This window comes from Kogia breviceps, chromosome 15 (assembly GCF_026419965.1).
Source record: "Kogia breviceps isolate mKogBre1 chromosome 15, mKogBre1 haplotype 1, whole genome shotgun sequence".
In the NCBI taxonomy this organism is placed as follows: Eukaryota; Metazoa; Chordata; class Mammalia; order Artiodactyla; family Physeteridae; genus Kogia; species Kogia breviceps.
Window position 1 is genome coordinate 2,550,435 of NC_081324.1, and position 21,457 is coordinate 2,571,891.

Here is a 21,457-nt window from a genome sequence, read left to right on the forward strand (position 1 = left end):
AGGGAATTTACAAACAGGCTGTTCCAGATTCGGCCCATGAAAATTGGCTGCCTCATCTAGAAAAGAATTTTTTTAAGCAGTTGGTGGATTCTGGTGGTGACCCCCGACATCTAGAGGTCTAATCCTCATTTGAGATGATACTGTTTGCAGAGCAACATATTGTAAGTAATTTTAACAATTGATTATTGACCTCATGAGGCCTGTAAATATTATTCACTTATGTCTTGTCTTATGATCTTGAAGGGAGTAAATATTCAGGCATTTTAAATGATTTTAAGCATGTAAAATCTACATCGTTTTGGCTTTTTATTGTGGTAAAATATATATAAGGTGACATTTGCCATTGTAACGATTTTTAAATGTACAGTTAGTGCCTACGTTGGTTTTTTAAATTAGTGAATATTAGTTGAAAGGAACGTAAGACAACACTGTAATTTTTCTAGGTACAGCGTGACTTAACCTTTCGGATTCCAGGGCTTGAGAATACAAGAAGATAAAAATAGAAAGTGGAGTCTCTGTTTAGTCCCAACATTAAAATTATATTTTAAAAAATACTAAAGTTTCCGGTCAGGAGACTAAAGTTACCAAAACCCTTTTTATCTGAAAAGTGAATCTCCTCCCTTGGCCCAACTCAGTAATTTTATTTAATTTCTTTTTACATTGAAAGCAAGCACTTTTACCCTTAATGCAGTAGTGGAAACTATTACTAGGTTTTTGGTTATTTCAGTGTGGAAGGGAAAATATGTAACCTGAAATCATGAGTCCTTTCTTTTAAGTGTCTGCTCTGTACAATACGTACATTCATAGATCTGTACTAAAACTTATTTTTAAAGAGCCCTCTAAATAAGGATGTAATGAGTGTAGCTTTCTTAGTAATATAAAAACAGGACAGCAAATCCCTAATAATAATAAGTTTGGGTGTCATTTTGGGCTGGTGACCTCACTGTGCTGCACAGTTTACTAAGTTTACATTTTGCAGGGAGAAGGTAAAACCTTTCTCCAGGGCAAGGGAACTGTAGCACAGCCTGGCTTGACTACATCAGCTATTTATATTCAGGGAGACGGAGCTAAACCTGTGGAAAGACTAGAACTTCATTTAAGAAAAACTATTCAGGAATGAACTTTAAATGCCTCCAAAATCGATATGGGAGGTTGGAGGCTTGAGACCTGGACGTTTTCTTTCAATGCTGTATTCCTTCTTTGAAGTGCTATATACTTTGATGGTTCAGGATCTTTCATGGTTGGGGAATCATAGAAAATGTGAAGCACTGCTAAATGCAATGTGTGCACCCCAAGGCCCCTTTTTGAGGTCTAAACAGGGTAGGTAACAGGGGAGTGCGGATCGAAGTTTCCATTTATTCCCCCCGAGTGAGGGTTTCTGTCTCATAAATACCTCGTGTGGTGGGTTTTCTTATTAAGTGGACGTGGGCCTGTCCCCAATCACAAACGCTGAAGGACACTGCCAATCTTAATTTTGCTGTGTCTGATTTCAGATAAATGAACACATTTCTGCGGAAGTGGGAAGCGGAGATCGATGGCCCGTTTCTCGACCTTTCTGGTCCAGGAGAGCAAGTCTCAGTGTCGTGTTGTCACGTATGCACCAGCAGACCTCCTTCAGGTGCCTGTCAGCATGTCTGGAAGTGGCGCTGAGGCTTCTGTGTGCGGATGGGCACGGGCTGGGCTGCGTTTACGGCCGTCCGGGGTTTCTCAAGGTGTCCCCTTGTTCTCAAGCTCAGGTCTGGAAGAGGCTCTGGTGCCTCTTGGGGAGAGGCTGTCCATCAGGACTGGGAGCTAGAGATGACCAGGCAGTGGCCAGAAGCACTGAGGCTGCCTTGCCTCTGTTCACACTTTTCTGTAGTTGCCTTGAGGGCCTGTGATGCATGTGGTTACCTTATCCAGGGAAATGCATTTCTCTGGTAACAGACAAATCAGGAATTGAATGTACTTACAGTTTGAACATGTCTGCAGATGCAGGAAGTTACTAAACTTCTGCCTTGAAAACGAGGCTGCCCATCAGATTGCAAAAGATTTTTGAGGCTCAGATGCTAAATTGATTTGACGTGTCGTGTCTTTTTCTGAAGATCGCAGTCGGCAGCGGGGCCGGGACCTGGCTTCACATCCCCTGGCCAGCACCCTCTCTGGGCCAGGTGTAACCTGCAGCCCCCCGGCGGAGAGGGGTCACTTCGGCCCCGGTGCTCAGAGGGGTGGGCCTGGGCAGCGAGGCGGGCGGGAGGTGTTTGCTTTTGCCTAAGTTGTTTGTTCTCTGAGGCGAGAGAAGTGGGACCAGCGGTCCTTACATCCCCCCCTCCCCGGCCCCAGATTCCAGGTGATGCTCCCCGAGACCCAGGGCTGCTTCTCAGGGACTCTACCTCCCGGACCCCAAGGCTTCACGTCGGAACCTCCGGCAGGCCCTGAACTGGCCTCTGTGTTCGTTTCTCCTTGGAAATCCCGTCCTCGGCCCCTGTCCCGTCTGCCCCATTCGCGTGTCGCTGCAGGGTCCACGGGCCGGGCTCTGCAGGTTCCCTGGTCCTCTTCCCATGGCCACAGCACATGGTGGCTTCCTGTGTCCTTGAGAGTCTGCCTTCCGGTCCTCCTGGCAGTGAGGGCCTTCACCACCTTTGCCTTCTTTGTCCACTTGTCCCCTGTCCCCCGCCGTGGTCCCCTCCCCCGGGGCCTGCTTCCCTGCCGGGGCCGCCTTGCCACCTCCGTTCCCCAGATCCGGGGTGCGCACCCCGAAGGTCCCCTGTGCCCTCTGGCTCTGCCGCAGCGTCTCCTTCTGTGCCTGTGCTGGAGCCCCTCCTCCGTCCCTGGTGCCTTGGTCTTGATTTCCCTGGAACCGACCACATGCACGGCCCCGCCTCCGCCCTCCCCGTGGGCTGAGCATGCCCGTCCGATTTGACCCACCGGGCGGGGCGGGGCTCTCTTTCGGGTCCTCTTCACGCCGCCCGGGGCTCGTAGGGTGAAGCCTGGGTGAGGGAGGAGGGTCCGCCTGTGGACGGTGGCCGTCGTGCGGGAGGCTGGGTGGTCTGGGCCGGGCGGGGGCCGGCTGGGCGTGGGGGTGACAGGAGGTGGAGGAGGAGGCCCTGGAGCCGCAGGGGAGGAGTGTCCCCCCGGGTGATGTCACCGCCCCTGAATCAGCCGAGGGGCGTCAGGGCCCTGGCGGGTAGGGGCAGCCACACAAACGTGCACTGTGCCCGTCTTTCAGCAGGACCCTAATGGCAATGAATGTAATCAGTGTCACACATCAAGAATATGGAAGGAGCTTGAATTAATATCCGCTCCCAGGGGACCTGGGCAATTTCCAGCAAGGCTTAGATGAGTCACAGGGGACAGGGAAAGTCCGAGGGGCGGCGGTTGGAAGCCCGGGTCAGTTTTGAATCCCCAAAGCCTCTGCGCTTCTAAAGCCGGACTCCAGGGTGCAGTGAGCACAGGAGGTTATGGGCAGAACCGGGGCTCTGCAGCCCTGCCCGCTGCTCAGGCTCGTCCAGCTGTAGAAGCTTCTCCCCGCCTGGCCCTGCGTGGGCCTTCGCCCTCCCACCCACGTCTGTCTCCTCCGTGTCATCCTCTCTGTTCTGCCGTCTTTATTTTCAAGGCGTCCTCTTAAATATCCTAGCGTGGAGCTCCACCCCCTGCTTCTCCCCAGTCAGAGCGAGACCCCCAGCTTCCCTGCCCGCCCAGCCCTTGCCTGGCCGCCTCCGTGCTGTGTGACGTTAGCAATGTGCTTGCCTTCTCTGTGCCCTACTTGCCTTACTTCGTAAAGTGGAGAGAATGACCGTACTTACTTCACAGGGGCGATGGAATACGTGTTGCGCTCATGCCCGGCACCTGGCAAGCCCTCAAAACATGTTAGCAGTTGTTGCCCGTCCAGCGTGGCAGCGTCCGTGGGGTGGTGTTCAGGTGCCTGCAGGGGGATCTCGGAAAGAAGCCACGAGGACCCTCGTGTTGCCTCGAGGAGGCGGGTCCATCCTGCGGTTGGCTGGACCACACCAGGGGTGCTCGCCTCTCCCTTTGTTTGCGGGGACCTCTGTCTTCCGCCTCTCACCTGCTGGCCTTCTCTTTACTCTCTCTGTAATTTTGTTTCAGTTATATCTATTTTTTTGCAGATAGACAACATTTCATTTAAATGAGACAGGCTGCGTTAAATCGTAACGCGCTCTCATAAAACGTTTTACTTTGATCTTAATGGGTGACTGAATGGTCCTTGCACAGCATGCAAGGCAGTGTAATTTTATTATAAATTTTGGACTAATTCTAGATTTGCAGAAAGTTGCGACAGTAGTTCAGAGCGTCCCATCTCCCCTCCACCCAGCTTCCCCTGATGCAACACCTTAGACAACATCAGTGCTTTTGTCAGGCCTGCGGGAACTGCAGTGGTGTGTCACTGAGGACTGGCTTCCGGGCCCTGTTGGGATCCGCAGTTCCGTGAGTGTCCGCCTTCTGCCCCAGCCGGGTTCCCCGCCGCATCTGGCGGTGACTTTTCTCCGGTTGCGATGGTTCCTTGGTCCTCCTTCGTTTCTCCGGGCCTTGGCACTTTCCAGGAGGACCAGTCCGGTGTCTTGTAGTTTGTACCTCCGATTGGGTTTCTCTGACCTCCTCCTCCCCGTTAGAGGGTTTTGGGAGGAAGACCACGCGGAGGGCAGGCTCTAATGTCACATCACGTCAGGGGTCAGTCTTTTAAGAATTGACTTAGGCTTCACGGTCTTTCCCGCTCTGCTTCCTTTGTCTTTTATTGCTTAATCAGTCTACAGATAAGGATACAAAGCGCCTGGCCCTCAGATTCTCCCCTCTGACCGTGTGTTCAGCCGCATCTGGAACTTTCCTCCCAGGTGCCACATGGGGCATCACAGTCTCAGCGCCATCCTCGATGTGGACTGGCTCCCTTGGTCCAAGGGAGACGGTAAATAGAGTTTGTAAACGGCCTCTTTCTTCTTTGAGTTTCCTTGACTAATGAATCACGGCCAAAGTGTAAAATCTTTTATGTTTCCTCTCCCTGTTCACCTGCTGTGTCCAGGAACAGGGAGTTATCTCTGAACACACGTGACTCTGAGATACTCAGTCAAGGAAAAACTGTCAGAAAAAAGTTCATGCTTAGTTTTAAAAACTCAAACGTTGAAGACGAGTCGTGCAGCTGGTGTGAGATAGTGAAGAAGAGCCTTTGGGCCCCTAGAGAGCCTGGTCCTGGGGCCTCCTGGTCCTGGCGGGGGCCAGGGCCTCTGGGAGATCGATCCCCTGATGGTGAGGCGGCGGTGGATTCACCGCCGAATGCCGTTCTTACACCACTGCTGCTTCTCTGCATTGCTGATGCTGCTTGGACGATATCCTCCTTTCTCACTGGCCCCGCTGCATCGTCCTGAGGGGCCCAAGATACATCTCGGCTCTTAAGAGATATGTCCGCTAAGTAATTTCTTTAAAAGGGGAGAAAGGAAAGGAAATGTCTCAACCTCTTCACGAGTGAAATGACCAGGCCTGGGGTGCAGGAGCGACCTTGCAGGCCCCCCCATCACCTACCCTGCTGCGGGGCTCTGCACTCCTGGAGCCCCAGGACCCTGGTGCCTCCCAGCAGCCCTTCCTGGACGCCGGCCGCTAGCTCGTGGGGTGTAGTCTGAGTTCCCGCTCCTGAGCCTGGAGATGCCAACATGTTATGTGATCGTGTAGAGAAAGGGAAATTACCAGGAGATCTTATTTCCGGGGATCCTCGCCTGCCTTTTTTCGTTTATAAAATAGTATGTTTTATTGACGGTTAAGAAGATCGACTTGCATGCACTGCTTGTGGCTCATGCAGCAGAAATACTTCATTTTCTGCAAGTGCTGTTTTTAAAGCTCGCTGTCAGATATCTACGGAAGGCCGTTTGAATGCAGTGAGGACAGTAGCACACCCCAGTCAGACTCCCGATCCGATGCTCTGGCTCGTCAGCACAGGCGAGCAGGGCAGGATGAGGTATGGAGATGCCCTGAGATCGCAGGTCCAGGACAAGCAGCCGGCCGGGTGCGGTGTTTCTGGCGGGGCTCGACCTGCAGGGAAGCACGTCAGTGGGTCTTTGTTGGTGACGTGTGACAGCCTGCATCGGCGGACAGTCAAGGTTATGAAACGAAAGGCCCTATGCATTTGCAGCAGTTTACTTCTTTCTTAAAGAAAACCAGGGGCTTCCCCGGTGGCGCAGTGGTTGAGAATCCGCCTGCCGATGCGGGGGACACGGGTTCGAGCCCCGGCCCAGGAAGATCCCACGTGCCGCGGAGCAACTGGGCCCGTGAGCCACAACTACTGAGCCTGTGCGTCCGGAGCCTGTGCTCCGCAAAGAGAGAGGCCACAACGGTGAGAGGCCCGTGCACCGCGATGAAGAGTGGCCCCCGCTCGCCGCAACTAGAGAAACCCCTCGTGCAGAAACGAAGACCCAACACAGCAAAAATAAATACATAAATAAATACACTCCTACCCCCAACATCTTAAAAAAAAAAAAAAGAAAACCAATAGCAAACTTTTCTTAAAAAGATAATTCTTGATACTGTAATACCAACTTTTGATCGTTTCAGACTCTGAGAGGCCGGGAGAGTCCTGTCTTCCCCAGAGCACCAGCGTCAGATGTGGGGGCTTATTACTTCCTTTAACACGTTCAGGGCAAGTCAGATTTGGTTCAATTAGAATTCCTTCCTATTTAACCCGTCGGACTTCCGTTTTGCAGACCTGGGATTGAGGGCAGGCTAAGCACCAGGTTGTTACTTTGACCTTGGTGTGGGACCGCTTTTCCCGGCTTAGCTGGAAACGTGTTAAAAGGAGTTTGATGGCAAATAGAAAAATAACTGAGCACCAACACCTGATTGCGAAGCCCTCTTATCACCTCCTTTTTATTAGGTAGGACCGAAGGATCATAGAGTGAATTTGAGCAAAACTCTTTAAGACTTCTTCCCTGAGAGGCAGCTGTGTAAGCAGATCTGCAGAGCTATGAGGACTCTCACTTTTATTATCTTGGAAAGCATTGCTGGAGGACATTAGTTTGCATATGAGTAAGATTTTTTTTTTTTTTTGCCCACATTTGCACAGCTTGCTGCTCCTGGGACGGTATTTTTGGGCAGAGTGCTTCCGAGACGCAGAGAGCTGACCTTTCCCTGCTGGGAGGAGCCATTTCAATGCAGAGAGCAATGACGCGATCATTTATAAACTTCGGGATGTCCCTCTTTCCATCTTTGGTTTTTATGGGTGGTCTTTAAAGAGAGGGGCTGTAGGTCTTTCTCTGCACGCTGTGTGCCCTGACATGCGTGGACTCATGCCTTTGTGGCTTCGGTGTTTCCACCTAAACAGACATTCTAGACGCTTAAGTATGTTGAGCCTGCAGTTCCTGATAAGAAGGTGTACGGTGGTGACACTCTTTTTCCTCCTTCTCCAGTAATCGTGTGGATTGTCCTTTGATTAAATTCGTGAAATGGTTTGATTTGAATTTGTACGAAGGAGTCTCTGGGTTTGAAGAACGGGAACCTCAGGTGACGCTCCTCCCCCAGGAGGATCCCACGCGGTGCCTGGCGGGGCGGCGGGCAGGCATGGTCTCGTGACTCTGTGTGGCCACGGCAGGCTCACCGGGGAAGCCTGGATGGCGCTGCTGTAAGTTTAGAAGCCTGAAGGAAAATACTAAGTGTGATTTTAATATGAAGGATATTACGATGCAAAATAGGGTGGAAAGGGAGAGCCCGTACGTTTTCTTTCTGGATTTGGGGAAAATCACTGGATTTTCAGTGTCAGAGAAGGAGGGAGCAGACGTGGGATTTGCACGTGGAGCCCTTGGGGACGGGGCGGGAAGAGGTTCCTTCTGGCCTCTGCGTGCCTGGGGTGAGGGTGTGGGCCTGGAGCGGGGAGCCGGTGACAGCACGTGAGCTCCTGAGAAAACTGTGGACCCTTGTAACTCAACACGACGCAGATTCTCTTTTTGAAAGTTTCCTTCGGCGTGGCTTTTCCGTAAGTGCTTGTGACATCAGAGCTACAAGGGATAATTCGCTACATGATCTATGATTATGAAACATCTGGAGAAAACGGTCCTGCACACGTGCTGGGTGAAACTGACCCACCGTCAGTGGGTATCCTTTCAAACAAATAGCTGTGCTGAACGTGGGGACTTGAAGGTGAGTGAGAGGTTTACCCCCTCAGAAGAAAAGTGAGATTTCCGGGCTTCCCTGGTGGCGCAGTGGTCGGGAGTCCGCCTGCCGATGCAGGGGACACGGGTTCGAGCCCCGGTCCGGGAAGATCCCACGTGCCGCGGAGCGGCTGGGCCCGTGAGCCATGGCCGCTGAGCCTGCGCGTCCGGAGCCTGTGCTCCGCAACGGGAGAGGCCACAACAGTGAGAGGCCCCCAAAAAGTGAGATTTCCTGTTTGTTTCCTAGTGAAGCCGTGTTTTCAGAGCGTGACACGGGAAGGAATTATCCTGACTGATTGCAGGACGGGGATGAGCGTGTTCTTATGGAAGGAGCCTCCTTGTGTTAAAACAAAACAAAGCACATCGATTACTCCTTCTGCACATTTTTGCTCCTTAAAGAGAGCATGGCCTTACTCTCCGTTCTAACTTTGACGGGTCTCCTGTCCCTTACTTGGCTTATTTAGTATAGTTTCCCTTGAGAGACTTAAGACTTAAAACTCTAGTTTGAGAAAACTCCTATTAACTGAGAAAGCAGTTAGGGTTTGCTTCTCTAAAATGCAGGCAGGTTCAGTTTAAGGAGAAAAAGCTTAAGTGTTTACAAACCCTGCAGCTCCTTACTGAGAACTTTCCAAGGAGGAAGTTCTAACATGCAAGGAACTTAGGCAGATTTTTTCTTTGCCCCGCCCCTCCCATGGTGTAATAATATGCACTTACCTATGAATTCTTAAAAATCATCTTTGATTGCATGTGTGGCGTCTTACTGGCAGGTCTCTGTAACCTTCCCGTGAGCCCTGCCGGCTTAAATCAGTGTAAGGACGCGTCTAAGGCCCGAGTGTGGTGGCTTACCTCCCCGTGACCTTTGCAGCCCCTGTAACTGGGCACCCTTAGTGCGACAAACAAACCCGTTTTGGAAAAAAAATAAAAGACAAAACTCAGAGTAAATGTAAAACAAACCGAAAGCAGTTTTATGGTGTACATCTGTACGAATCACTTGCTCATATCATTTTAAGTGTAGAGCTGAGAAGCCAGCAGTACTGTAGACTCAGAAGTCACAGCCCACGACTTCCCTGGTGGCCCAGTGGTTAAGAATCCGCCTGCCAATGCAGGGGACACGGGTTTGAGCCCTGGTCCGGGAAGATCCTACATGCCACGGAGCAGCTAAGCCCGTGCACCACAACTACTGAGCCCTCGCGCCTAGAGCCCGTGAGCCACAACTACTGAGCCCATGAACCACAACTACTAAAGCCCGCGCACCTAGAGCCTGTGCTCTGCAACAATGGAAGCCACCGCCATGAGAAGCCAGCACACCGCAACAAAGAGTAGCCCCCGCTCGCCGCAACTAGAGAAAAGCCCGCGTGGCGGCAACGAAGACCCAACGCAGCCAAAAAAATAAATAAATACAAATTAAACAACAAAAAAAGAAGTCACAGCCCGTCTCCACCCCCCAGTGAATCAGTGAGTGGTGTGACTGCATTGGGGTGTGTAACTAGGGTATGACTGGTCCATGGTTCTGAGGGTCCCAGTGAAGATGCCTGCACATCCCGGGGTACCCCCGGCTGACGCCACGATGTGCCTTTGTGTGTCTGAGGGTCTCGAGGCCCCAGGCTGGTCCCTCATTCAGGGGAGCGGTGGGGCCTGGGCCGGCAGCTGAGGAACCTGGCAGTTTATGTGACTCGCCACCGGACGTCTAATCGTCCTTTGATTTTGCAGCTGACCAGCTTGCACTCGGCTATTTATGGACAGAAAGAGGCTCGAGCTTTGGGCCTGTAGTTGAACGAGACCCCAGATGTGTTTTGCTCCTCTTGCCTATGAGTCCCACGCGATGGTCCAGACCCAGCTTTGGAGCGCGGTCCCTGAAATGGTACAGCTGCTCGTCGCGGGTCCAGAAGGGCGCGAGGGTTTTGCTAGATGGAGGCTGGCGAGGCTGGCTCAGAGCGGGAGTTAAGGGAGCCGTGCTGTTGGCTGTGAGCCCGCGCCGGAGGGGAGGGGAGCCAGAGCATCTTCCTCCAGGAACGAGGGCCTGTGACGGCATCTCAGGTCCCTGGGACCTGCGTCCTCCTCGAGTGAGGCAGGAGCGGACCGCAGTGACCCGCGTGCCCGTGGTGACTGGTCGGGAGACGGGAGGTCAGGGCGGCCTCTGATCGTCAGCCGTATTTTGTCAGGTAACGTAATAGAAGCTCATTCAGACGACTGAGCCTGAAACGCGTACTTTAGAGCAATTGCGTTTTGTTTCGTTCCATGTGAATTCTGTGGGCAGGCCGTGCAGGTCCCGCTGTTTTCTCCGCCAGGTCTGTGCTCACGGGACTCCTGTGTGTAGTCACGTGGCCCTGTCGTGCGACAGACTTGTGTTGACCTGTGTCCTGGGTAAACGACACGGAGTTTATGGGTACCTGTCTCTTTCACCAGACAGGTGTTGGCAGGGTTTGTGTCGGTGAACTCTAGGGCCTGAGTAATTGTCCCTAACCTGGATGTCACAGCCCCTGAGAACACGAGAGCCGCCGCCCTGGCTTTTGGGTCACCTGCCTTCACCCCGCCACCTGTGCCCACGCGGCCCCTCACCTTGTCTGTTGCCGCGACGCCTGCAGGGCTGCTCACAGCAGCTGGTGGAACGGGGCGAGAAGGGCTTCTGGGGTTGGATGTGTAGAAGCGCGTGGAGGTGGGGGTGTGAAGGGAGGGAGGGAGGGGGCACCCCCAGCACCCTCCAGTATGGCCCTGGTTCCGGCCGGAAGCAGACAGATGAGCCAGCTGTGATGGCCGAAGCGGGGTCCTGGTCCCTGGGTTCCTGGAAAACGTACCCGCCGCTCCACGTCCATTCGCCGCAGGCCCGCCCTGTGCGCATCAAGCGCGGTGCTTCCCAAGTAAACCAGGCTGGGCTGCGGGCGGAGAAATTCAATTTCAAGTTCGATATCTTTTCTCTCCAGGGACGGAGGGGGCAGGAGCTAGGAGCTTTGGAATTCAAAACTGTGCCTGCTTTTATTTTTTATTTACTGTTTCCAAAAGCTGTTGCTGGCTAAGATGCTGTGGCTTAGAAAAAGCCCCTCCTCTTTTCTTGCAAGATCATTTAGGATTGCTTCAGGTGCAGAATTTTTGTAACTTTAGCAGCTGAATCACACAATAATGTTATTATGGGGACTGAAAGTAGAATTTTGCTTGTTTATTCTTTTATCCTTGCCAGGAAAGTATAGATGGTCTTTTATCTTCAGAACTTAGAACTTGCAGTGATGTGTCATGAACTGTACTTGAAAGTATATTTTTAGACAAGCAAACGCAGAATAAATCCTACAGCCATGTGATATCATGTTCTTGTCAGAATTGCTCTTGGTAAACATTCTCTGATAGATCACTCTCCTTAAGAGGCTGAACTACCCAGCTGCTTTCAAAGGCGCTGCTTGGGTTAGTGATAAACCAGGTCACGTTACAGTAGCTATTGCTAGTCAGGGATCTGGAAAATTTAAACTGATTATGGTGTATGCGCTTTATCTAGTAAAGCATTTGGGGAGGAAGAATTTGTCCTTTTATAATTTTGATCCTCTTACAGTATTGATTGGTGTTGGTACAATGGCAAACAAAGTCTTGAATAACTTCTTGCATGATATACCTTTCTGCTGTCCTACCCAAATGGATTCAATTCAGTCATTTCCTGTATTCTTACAGGAAATGTTTGGTAAGCTATTGCTTAGAATTTATTAAAATTGATTCTTGAAGTATCTATCTGCTGTGTGCTCTTCATGAAGGCATTTTTGGGGGCTGAGTTCTCTGCTAAACAGAACTACCCTGGAGGGTAATGTTTAACAGAATGGTTTATGGTTTACTGCATGTAATTATCTCCTTCTGTATTCTTGGACACAATTCTTTCTTTTTACTTGGTGGTGGGGACTTCTAGGTGCTTTCACAAAAAGCACAGAAGAAAGAGATACTATTTAATAGCTGTTAATTGCGATCTGTTTTCTTATACTGGGAGAGAAATGTTGGTTTTAGGTAAGAGGCTGGAAAACAGGTCAGTGTATGCATGTTGGAGGTGAATACTGCCCTTTGCTGTTGATTTACATGAAATAAAATACAGCTTATGTCTAGAAACAGATTTCAGTTAAAATATATTTACAATCAGCTAATACACATTTCAAGGAAGTGTTCCATAGGAAATGCAATGCAATGTTTCTGCCCATGACTATTTTGTTTTCACTGCTGGTAATTTCTAAGCAACAAAAAAAATTGAAAACAATTTAAATTTGGACACCGAATTGGTGGCAGTGTCTACACGTTTGAGGTTAGGCTGAGTAAAAACCTAGTAAGCCACTTTTAAACGGGATTTTTCCCTGCCGTTTATCTAAGGCCGTCTGGTGTTCCATGTTTGCTTTAAAAAAGAAATTGATGAGTCTTCATTTTCTCTGGTGTTCCCCGAGTTTTCAGTGTTTCTGAATTAGTGGAAACGTTGGCTTTCATAATCTTGGTGCAGGATGGAAAAAGAGTGAAAGTAAAAACTTGTGCTTTTGTGGTTCCCGTACTGAATAGCAAGTGATTTTCTTCTATTTTCGTAAAGCCCCTCGGTGACGACAGATTTCATGGAGCCGCCCAGTTTGGGGGAGATGCAGTTCTGAGCTTCTGGAAATGCGGCTCTTAATGGAAATGTTGACAAGATCATTAACTATGCTGGCAGTGCTGGCCCCTCCAGGAAGCTGGATTTACTGCCAGACCTCAGCTCTTTGTGGTGGACCCGGGGCTCCAGCGGGACACCTATCTGCAGAAAATTACAGAGCAAGCCCCTGCTCCTGTGACTTTTCTTTTTTTCGGGCTTTGTGAAGTTTCCTTTTGTAAGGACAAATAGATAAGGCCACTACTTATATGAGACTTAGGAACTAGTAAATAACAAGTATCAGTAATGTATTCATTTTGGAGAGCAGGAGAAAACGCAAGTAACGCAAGTAAAGGGATGTTTCTTTTCTTTTGAGATTCAACAAAATCCATTGCCTTTATTTTCACGCGGATGCCTCTTTATTAAGTCTCCATAACCATTTTGGATTTTCCAGGATATGGAAACGGACGCCCCTCCCTTTATTGTTGGCCTTTTCTGAATGTGATCAAGAATTGTATTTGTGTATTCTTCTGCTTTTGTTGTTCCCCTGTAAGGTCAGATTTGACTACGAATTTTTGTATTTTAGTAAGGACGTGTGGGCAGCTTGTATATTAATGTTAATTTATATTTTCTTTAGCAAGTATCTCGGTATACTGTCTCTACCGTGAGGAAATGTTCTTCTCTCTGGAGCTAAAGGTGGCCTCTCTCTCTGCTCAACCAGCAATTTACTGGGATTTTGACAAATTGTAGTAAACAACTTCATGGAAGATAACCTACTTGTGGAATAACGGTTAGGTCCTCTCTGCATTTCTGCTGTAAATGGAGCAATGATTCCAAAGCTGTGGTCTGAGCTACAGAACGGAAGCGAGTCTTGCTTTTAAATGACCGCGGAGTTTGCGCAGTAAACCCTTATTATGGACAGTTAGTTACATTTTGGGGACTCACGTTGGCACTCGCATTGATTTATTTGGGGGTGCTCAATAATTTAAAGGAAACCTTTGTTTCGGAAGATGGACTTGTCACCACTGCGTCCGTGCTTTGTTCAAATCACCCTGTGTCCTGGACAAAGCGATTTTGAGGTTTACCTTTAAAACCGAGCGCTTCTGGCAGAAAAGTCCGAGCACACTGTTCTCTGGCTGCTTGGAGACAGGTCTGCCGGGTCCACTTGAGCATCCCCCATACTCGGGGACAGCGGGTTTGTGTCCTCCTGCCCAAGCGAGGGAGGCGGGGTGGACTCCCACGTGAACGTTTCGATTCTGCTCGCTCGCGTTTGTTTCTCCTTATGAGATGGAAACGGGGTCTGCTCTATAATGGATTATTGATTGACCCTGCCATCAGCGCCCTGGCTCTCCAGGCAGTGAATGCACCACTTCATGGGGCCGCTGGGACCCCGTCTGGGGACTCTAAGCCTGGGATTGTTAATCTGGGGCAGTTTGGCGAGTGGGGAGAGGAACTGCTCGTTGTTGTTCTGGAATTTCTCCCCATTTGTTCGCAGAATGGGCTGTTTGTCTCCGCAGTAGATGAGCTCGTGCAGGATGTTAATGGTGTGTTTTAATTCGTGGCTCATAAGACCACAGTGTCACTGGGAAGGCCCATTGCATTGTCTGCTGGAGGACAAACAGGCAGTATGTGAAACTGACGGCAGCACCCACGGGCCCTGCAGCCTCACTGCCTCACGGCCGCCCTCAGGAGGCCACTTGTAAAATTTTATGACCTGCCTTCTGGGGCTAGAATATCCTGTAAATATCTTGAGCCTTCAGTCTTGCCCTGAGCTGTTTTCTCTGTAAGGGCATCTTCCCCACAGCACCGATTCCCCACTTTTCCCGAATTCTCCTGCCCCCCACCCCGGACAGTGGCCCCCCTGTGGGCTCTGCCCCCATCCCCGTGACTCCCGGAAGCCCCCCCCTCCCCCGGTGACCGAGGGAGAGAGAAGGAGACAGACCACAGGGCGTCGGGGAAGCCAGACTATCTCTTAGTATCATGACGTGCTTAATTAATGAACTAGAATTGAAGAGACATATTTGACAGACAGCACACGCATCAGGCTTTGCTTCTGTCGACAGAAGGGCTGCAGACCCAGTGTGGGAAACGCCCCTTCCAGCTTTCCCGCAGCCCCTCGTGCCCCCCTGAGGTCTGCAGTCTGATTTGGGTCCCTTTAAAGCAACTTGCACAGTTGTTTCGTTATGCAGATTACTCTAAATATTAGAGGTTATTTCAAAAAAAACCAAAAATCAGCGTTCTGATTCCTTTTCCAGGATGACTTCGACAGGACTGACGTCGATGGCTTTGAGGGAATCAGTACGAAACCGTTTGGCTTTGGCTTTGTGTTGTTGGTTGACTTCACAGAGCAGAAAATGGCAAGATTTCCTGTAGAGTCAGAGCTATGCTTACTGTGTAAAAATACAGGATGTTCTACCTTTTCCCCCTGACAACGCCACATTTAGTCGGTCAGAAAATGATTGTTTAAACTGGGGAAGATAAACCCTGGCAGCCTTACTGGATTTTTGCCCTGGGACGCGATGGGAGGATCCTCCGGAGCGCCCGTGTCTTCGTGGCTGCTTCATTTTGGCTGCGATGGCTGACTTTGCACCGTCTGCACCAAGGCTGGGCCCCATGGAGCTTTGGGGAGATCCCTTGAATATCTCCCGGGCAAGCCTCTGAAACACCAGAAAGCAACCTCTTAAAATGCTGCTTTCATGTGGACCGTTTCATATTATTCAGATGATTCTTCTTTCTTTGACTTTCAAATACTAGAATTTAACAAAAGGTAATTTTCCCAAAGTGCATACCTTAGAGACTTTTGAGCTTCCTGGGGGCCTGGAGAGGGGGAGGGGAGGGGAGGGGAGGGACGGGGAGGGGGGAGGGCCCATCGGGCTGCCCCAGAGCAGCTCTGCTTCCCGTTGTGCTACTTACTGGAGTTGCAGGTGGGAGTTATTTTTTAACTTCTTTTGTGAAAAACATCCAAAACCCATAAAATTGGAAAGAGTAACTAATGAACATCTATACACCCACCGTCTAGCCCTAGCAGTTGTTAGCATGATGATATATCTGCCTTCTCCTCTCTTTTGTAAACCACCTCTGAAATATTTCATTACACATCTCCAGAAACTAAGAAAGTTCTCCTGTGTTACAGACCTAACGAAAGTAATAGTAATTCTCAAATATGGTCTAATACCCAGTCTGTATTGAAGTTGACTTTGTATGGAGTCTGGAGCTGGGACGGGTTTGAACTTGTGTGCTGTGGATGATGACAGCTGTTCGTGGAATACTTTGTAATTGTATTAAATAACTTCTGTGGTGAACCTGTCAGGGCCCAGTGAATACATACGGGTGACTCTTTAGCCATTTCTAACACAGCTTCCTAAACTTTTATTTCCTCCTTTTGAATTGATTAAACCAAACAGTGTCACTGCCAGTGACTAGGTATCTTTGGGTAGTGCACTGACATCTCATTCATTTCTTTAGCAATTATTAATTTATAATAATACCTACCATATATTGGCCGTTTGCCGTATGCTCAACGTTGCACCGTGCGTGCATTACTTTACATCTCACAGAAATACTGTAATATAGTTCTCGTTACCATCATTTACATTTTAAAAATGAAGAAATGGACTGGGGAACTGACAGGTTGACACGCTTGCTCTCTCAGTCACGCAGCTGATCCCAGGGAATGGCTGAACTGAGTCTGGATCTTGGGTAGCCTGACCTCGGAGCTCACAGTCCGGACCACCTCTCACAGTGCCGTGGTGCCCGCGCCCTGCTTAGCCCTGCGCTGGTGTCAGGACTCAGTGGTACTTGGTGGGTCTGCCTTCCCAGAGTGTAGGATGCCTCACCACGAGTGACCAGTTAAAGACGCGGTAACAGAAGCATGTTGCAGGCACGAGCTGCGATAGGGCCAAGGCTGAGGGGTGGGGACTGTGCCTGACCCGGTCACAGGGCGAAGGGGGTCAGGAAGGGTCTCTTAGAAAGACCACACCCGAGAAGGTGGACGGCGGGTGGGAACCGCACACCCGAGGGTTCCGAGGTGGGAGTAGACGCACGTCCAGGTGGTGTGCGGGGCAGGTGCACGGCCATTGGCTGGGGGCCCAGGGACCCCAGCAGTACGGGGGTTCAGGGCCTTAGAAGCCCCCCTGGGGGGAGTTCGGGCCTCATCTTCAGGGTGTGCAAAGCCTGCGAAGGGTTGAAGCCTCAAAGAAGGTCGCCCAGCTCCTCTGCATTTGGGAAGGTGATCTTGGTTTGAGCTGAAGGGGAGCGTGTGGATTCAAGGGTGACTTGGAGGTCCAGCCAACGGGATGATGGGGTTACCCCCGGCTGTGGGTGAGAGGGCTGGGGGTTGCTCTAAAGGCTCGCTGGGCCCACACCCACCTGGGTTTCCCTGGGGAGACCCGGCCACCCTTGGCCAGGGCAGGTCATCACTTCCCTTCCTGCTCTGCTGCTGTTCTCTGTGTGGTTACGTGTTTCTCTCTGATGTCTGGGTCCCTCAAAGCCAAGCCTGTTGCTTAGTTATCCGAGCCCTTAGGCCCCATAAGTGGCCTGGCGCCCGGTGGCTCTCAGGGATTGTGATGAAACCCTCGTTAGCTCGCCCCGCGACCGTGCCGTGGGGCTTCCGCCGTGGGAGCTGTCACGGGAGGGCGTGCGGGGCAGTGACTGTGGTCCCACGTGGGTTCTTACAGATCTGACAGCTTCGTCACAGGGCTTTCCCTTCTGGTGTGTGTCCTGGGTCCCAGCCCTGCAGGGCTTGTTCTGAAAGGAGTCACTGTCGGCAGGTGGAGGTAACCAGGTCCTTGGAGCTGTTTCACAAGGTCACCAGGGATGCTGCAGGAAGTGACGTTTCTGCCTTCTGTTACAGCTCCAAGACTCCGTTCCCAGGGTCCTCACTTACAGAAGTGATTTATTCGTTGAAACCTTTACCCACAGATTAAATGTATCCCAAATCCAGTGAGTATAAGCAGTCTTGAGAAAGTCAACTTATTTCATTTGGGCTGTGCAGGCCTGGAAAGAAAGAATCGAAAAGAAAGAATCTCTCTAAGGTATGGCAGTGCCCTTACATATATGCATTTAGACCTGGTGCTTTGTTTATTTATACCCTCACATGATGATGTCTTAAAGTTTATCTACATATTTTATTTTCAAAACGTTTATATTTTGCCCTCTCTTAAACCCCTCCCCCATCTCCATGATAATACATTTTATGTTATGAATACAGATTTATATTTTCTGTAATAAACATTTTTTTCCTGTTGTTATAATTGTTATCATAAAATTATATAGGCGCTATATATAAATATTTATGTAATATGAAATTACCTAAATTTTTCAAAAAGAAACTTCTTTCCAGAATTATGGAAGGCGTTTTTCAAAAGTAGCTTCAGACTGTTTATCACGTGCCTATGAGACACACACACGGGGAGAGATGCATCGGAAATCTATTTTAAAACCCTAATCAGCAAGCCATTTTTTATGCCTAAACAATTAAATTACAGGCTTGTCTGGCAAGTTCCCAATTACAGCCTTGGAAAAAGTTTGTAATATAATCACAACAAAACTGTGGTTCATTATGGGCAAAATATGATTCAAATGGGGCTGTGCTCTATGTGTGTATGTACGTGGGTCGTATGCCAGCTGAAACACACGTGTGGATTTTCTCTCCCCTCTACCTCCTAATATTTGTGTTGCTAGAAGACTTTCTTTAATCGCTCTGGTCTGAGTAAAAAGCTAGCATTTACTTACACGTTTCGTAAGGCTAGTTATCTTTAGGTTAATGTGTTTCAGGGAAAGTTGGAACACCAGGCCACACTCAGCGTGTGTTTGCCTGTGAGAATAAACTAGGGACAGCTCGGTACCGGAATGTAATTTGGCTGAAACCAGGTAGTGTGACACTTTGTCGCGGGGCGGTGTTTGGATGAGAACCTCTCACCACTAGAGACCCCGATCAATGTTGACAAACCCTCTGAGACCTTCCTGGCTCACAGAGGCTGGTGGGCTTTTTTTGTTTTTTTTAAAGGATAGCAGAGTCAGTGCGGTGGGTTACGGGGCTAATAAGGTTCCCCTAAGTCTTCCAACTGGGATGGCTGCCCCGCTGCATTTTCACATTGGAAGTTCTGAGGACACCATTCTTGTTCTTTTTGGGAAAAGAATTTTTGCCTGCAGCTGAAAAGAATGATCTCGAAGATCTGTTGATTTGGCCACTGACTAAGGAAAGCCAGTTGTGGGGAATTTCTTTTTGACTGTTTCTTTAAAGGTTTGCAAGAAGCTTTGCCAGTCGACTGTGGGCTTCAGGAAGGGGGCCACTTAGTGGCCTCTTTCAAGTGGAGCCAGTTTTGTTGATGTTATGATTTCCTTAAGATAATGGAGTTTTGAGCTTAAGTGGTCATTACCCTTATGGTATTTTTCCATTTTTCCATTTTCCCCCTCCAAATATTTTTAAGTTCTTTAAAAAGACATCCCCTGTCATTTGCACAGGGATTGACAGCAGGGCTCAGTGTTGAAAGATGGGGGTGGGCAGAGAAGTGGTAAACAAAAGAGAGAGAAGAGCTGGTTGTGCTGATTCGTGGCACCCGGAAGGCCCTTGCTTGATAATTTTCCTGTAAATTGCAGGGCTCTGCTGCCTTTGCCAGCTTTTAAACAAGTTTTGCGGGAAGCCCGAAGAAGAAATGAAAAGTATATTCTCTAGTGTTTGGGTTTCTTGAGGGGAAGTGTCTAGGCTTTGGCTGGGGGTCTGGGGGTGCTCGGGAATCAGAAATTTTACACATCAAGGCTGTAATGAGGACATGGGATGTGGATTGCTCTGGTAGCAAAGATGGCAGCGCTAAGCCTCTTTACACGTGCAGAAGAGACTGAGGTCCCCCATGGGAAGAAGGGGGCTGTGCTCACATCTGATCCTCTTTGCACTTTGCTCTGGGCTTGCCCAGCCGGGATGCGACCTGGTAGTAGAAGCGAGGCCCCGGTGGGCAGGTGCTTTCTTGTCCTTGGACTGTTCGCTCTGCACTGTGACTGGGGTCTGAGCAGCACTTGGAGGGGGTGCCTGGCAAGGGGCTTCGGTGCCACGCGGCTTCCTCGTGTCCTTTCCTGACTCTGGGCACCTGACAGGTGAGGGCACGCCTGGGTGTGAAGGACACCTCCTGAAATGGACACGCTGGCATACGGGGGACGGGACTCCCGGGCTGGGCTCTGCGCCACGCCCGGACGGCCCGGAGGTGGGGTCTCTGTGCAGATCCCCAGCACAGTTTCTTGGCTTCCAGAGCCCTTAACTTTCTACGGCTCCCGGCAGTGACCCAGATGGCAGGGAGAGTCGCAGAGAAGGAAGGAGAACTCACACAGAGTGCTTTTTTGGTGATTTGAACAACTCTTCTCACTTGACAATTTCATTTTATTTCCAGGTGCATTTGTAGGTTGCCTTTTATGAACCTTATCTAGCTGAGCATTCATGCTCCGTGAATCTTGTCTTCGTGGCCCGGTTTCGGATGTTTAATTCCCGTGAACTGGAGAAGTTCTGACATTTAACATCCTTTATGAACCAACCCAGTGGTCCAGTGAAGTCTGTCAGATTATTTCAGAGACACCAATTTCTGGTGTTATAGTTGTTTTTTCCTCTGTAAATTTATTCTAGACGGTTCTTTAAACTCGGACGATTTTTGTACCCAGATTAGGTCACTAAGTTAAATGTAAATAGTATGTTTTATTTATATTTTTATATATTATATCAAATTCAACATTTGGGGGACTGAAAGAAGCCCTGGGATGGCAGGGGATGCTTGCAAATCATTTGTCTTATAAAATCATCATGAATAATATGCAGCCGTCTAAGACCAAAACAGCTCGAAAAAGCAAATCAGCTTAAATTGTCATGAAGAAGTGTTCTTATTCACCTCATTTGTTTATCCAAGTTTAGGGGAGATTTTGTTTATTTATTTTATTGGGAGTTTCCTCTCTCACCTCTGTCTCCCTCTCGCCTGGGGTGTGGGAGTGGCTCTGTACCCATAGGTGTAAAGAGGAAGGAATCATCTGTGAGCAGCTGTGCTTCCTGCTGCTTTCCAGAGTTTGTTGCTCAGACTGAGTTGGTTTCTTTAGGTGCCTGGGAAACTTGCTAGCCTGACGCTTTCTGGAAAGAAGTTTGCGAATATATCATCTAAATGAGATTTCTGCCTCTGGCGTTGGTCTTCGGGAGGAGGCATTTGGAGAACAGGAGGTGTGTTGTTTTTTCAGAAGGCGTCTGTCTCTCGTGGTGAGTGGAGGAATAGAGTGTCATCTATTGGAACTCCGGGGGATGTCTGGGTGACACCCTCCCGCCCCCTGCCTTCCACCCTCAGTCAGCACCCTTCTCTGAGTCGGCTCCGGGAAAAACATGGCAGGTCGGACCACCCAGAGCAAACAACGCGTTGCTGGCCTGGCCTCCTCTCTGAGCAAACGATGTGCATTGTACGCTGTCTGCTTGACAACCAGAAATACATAGCTTCTTCACATTTTGTTGCTTTTCAAACATGAGTTCTTAGTGTGCATGAGGTTGAAACTTTGTAAAAACCGTGGCTTCCTTTCTACATGTTACAGCTTTTTTGAGAAAGAAAATCTGTGCATCTGGGCGCCTCTCCGTGCAAGTCTGGAGCCTCCAGTAGGGAGACCCTCAGAATCATTAACTCAGTTACTTCTGTTTAGAGCTAAGAAGGATAAACAGACCGGGCCCCAGGGGCCTGTGTGTGTGGCTGTTCTCCCCACTGCCTGCTTGCTCTTTAAAAAATTTTTTCATTGAAGTATCGTTGAATTA

General features: G+C 49.6%; 1 protein-coding gene across 4 annotated transcripts in view; it reads left to right on the forward strand.

The window, feature by feature from the left end:
• Positions 1–21,457, forward strand: part of ZNF516 (zinc finger protein 516) — a 111,841-nt gene that overhangs the window by 23,058 nt on the left and 67,326 nt on the right. The window contains exons 1-2 of one of the 4 annotated variants that reach the window (XM_067014759.1): positions 17,643–17,726; positions 20,767–20,920. The exons of 2 other annotated variants lie outside the window; for them this stretch is intronic. The gene's annotated coding sequence lies outside the window, so the exon portion shown is untranslated. Of the gene's footprint in view, positions 1–17,642; positions 17,727–19,772; positions 19,786–20,766; positions 20,921–21,457 lie in introns of those variants that run through there. One more of the 4 variants, XM_067014761.1, reaches the window with a different exon arrangement.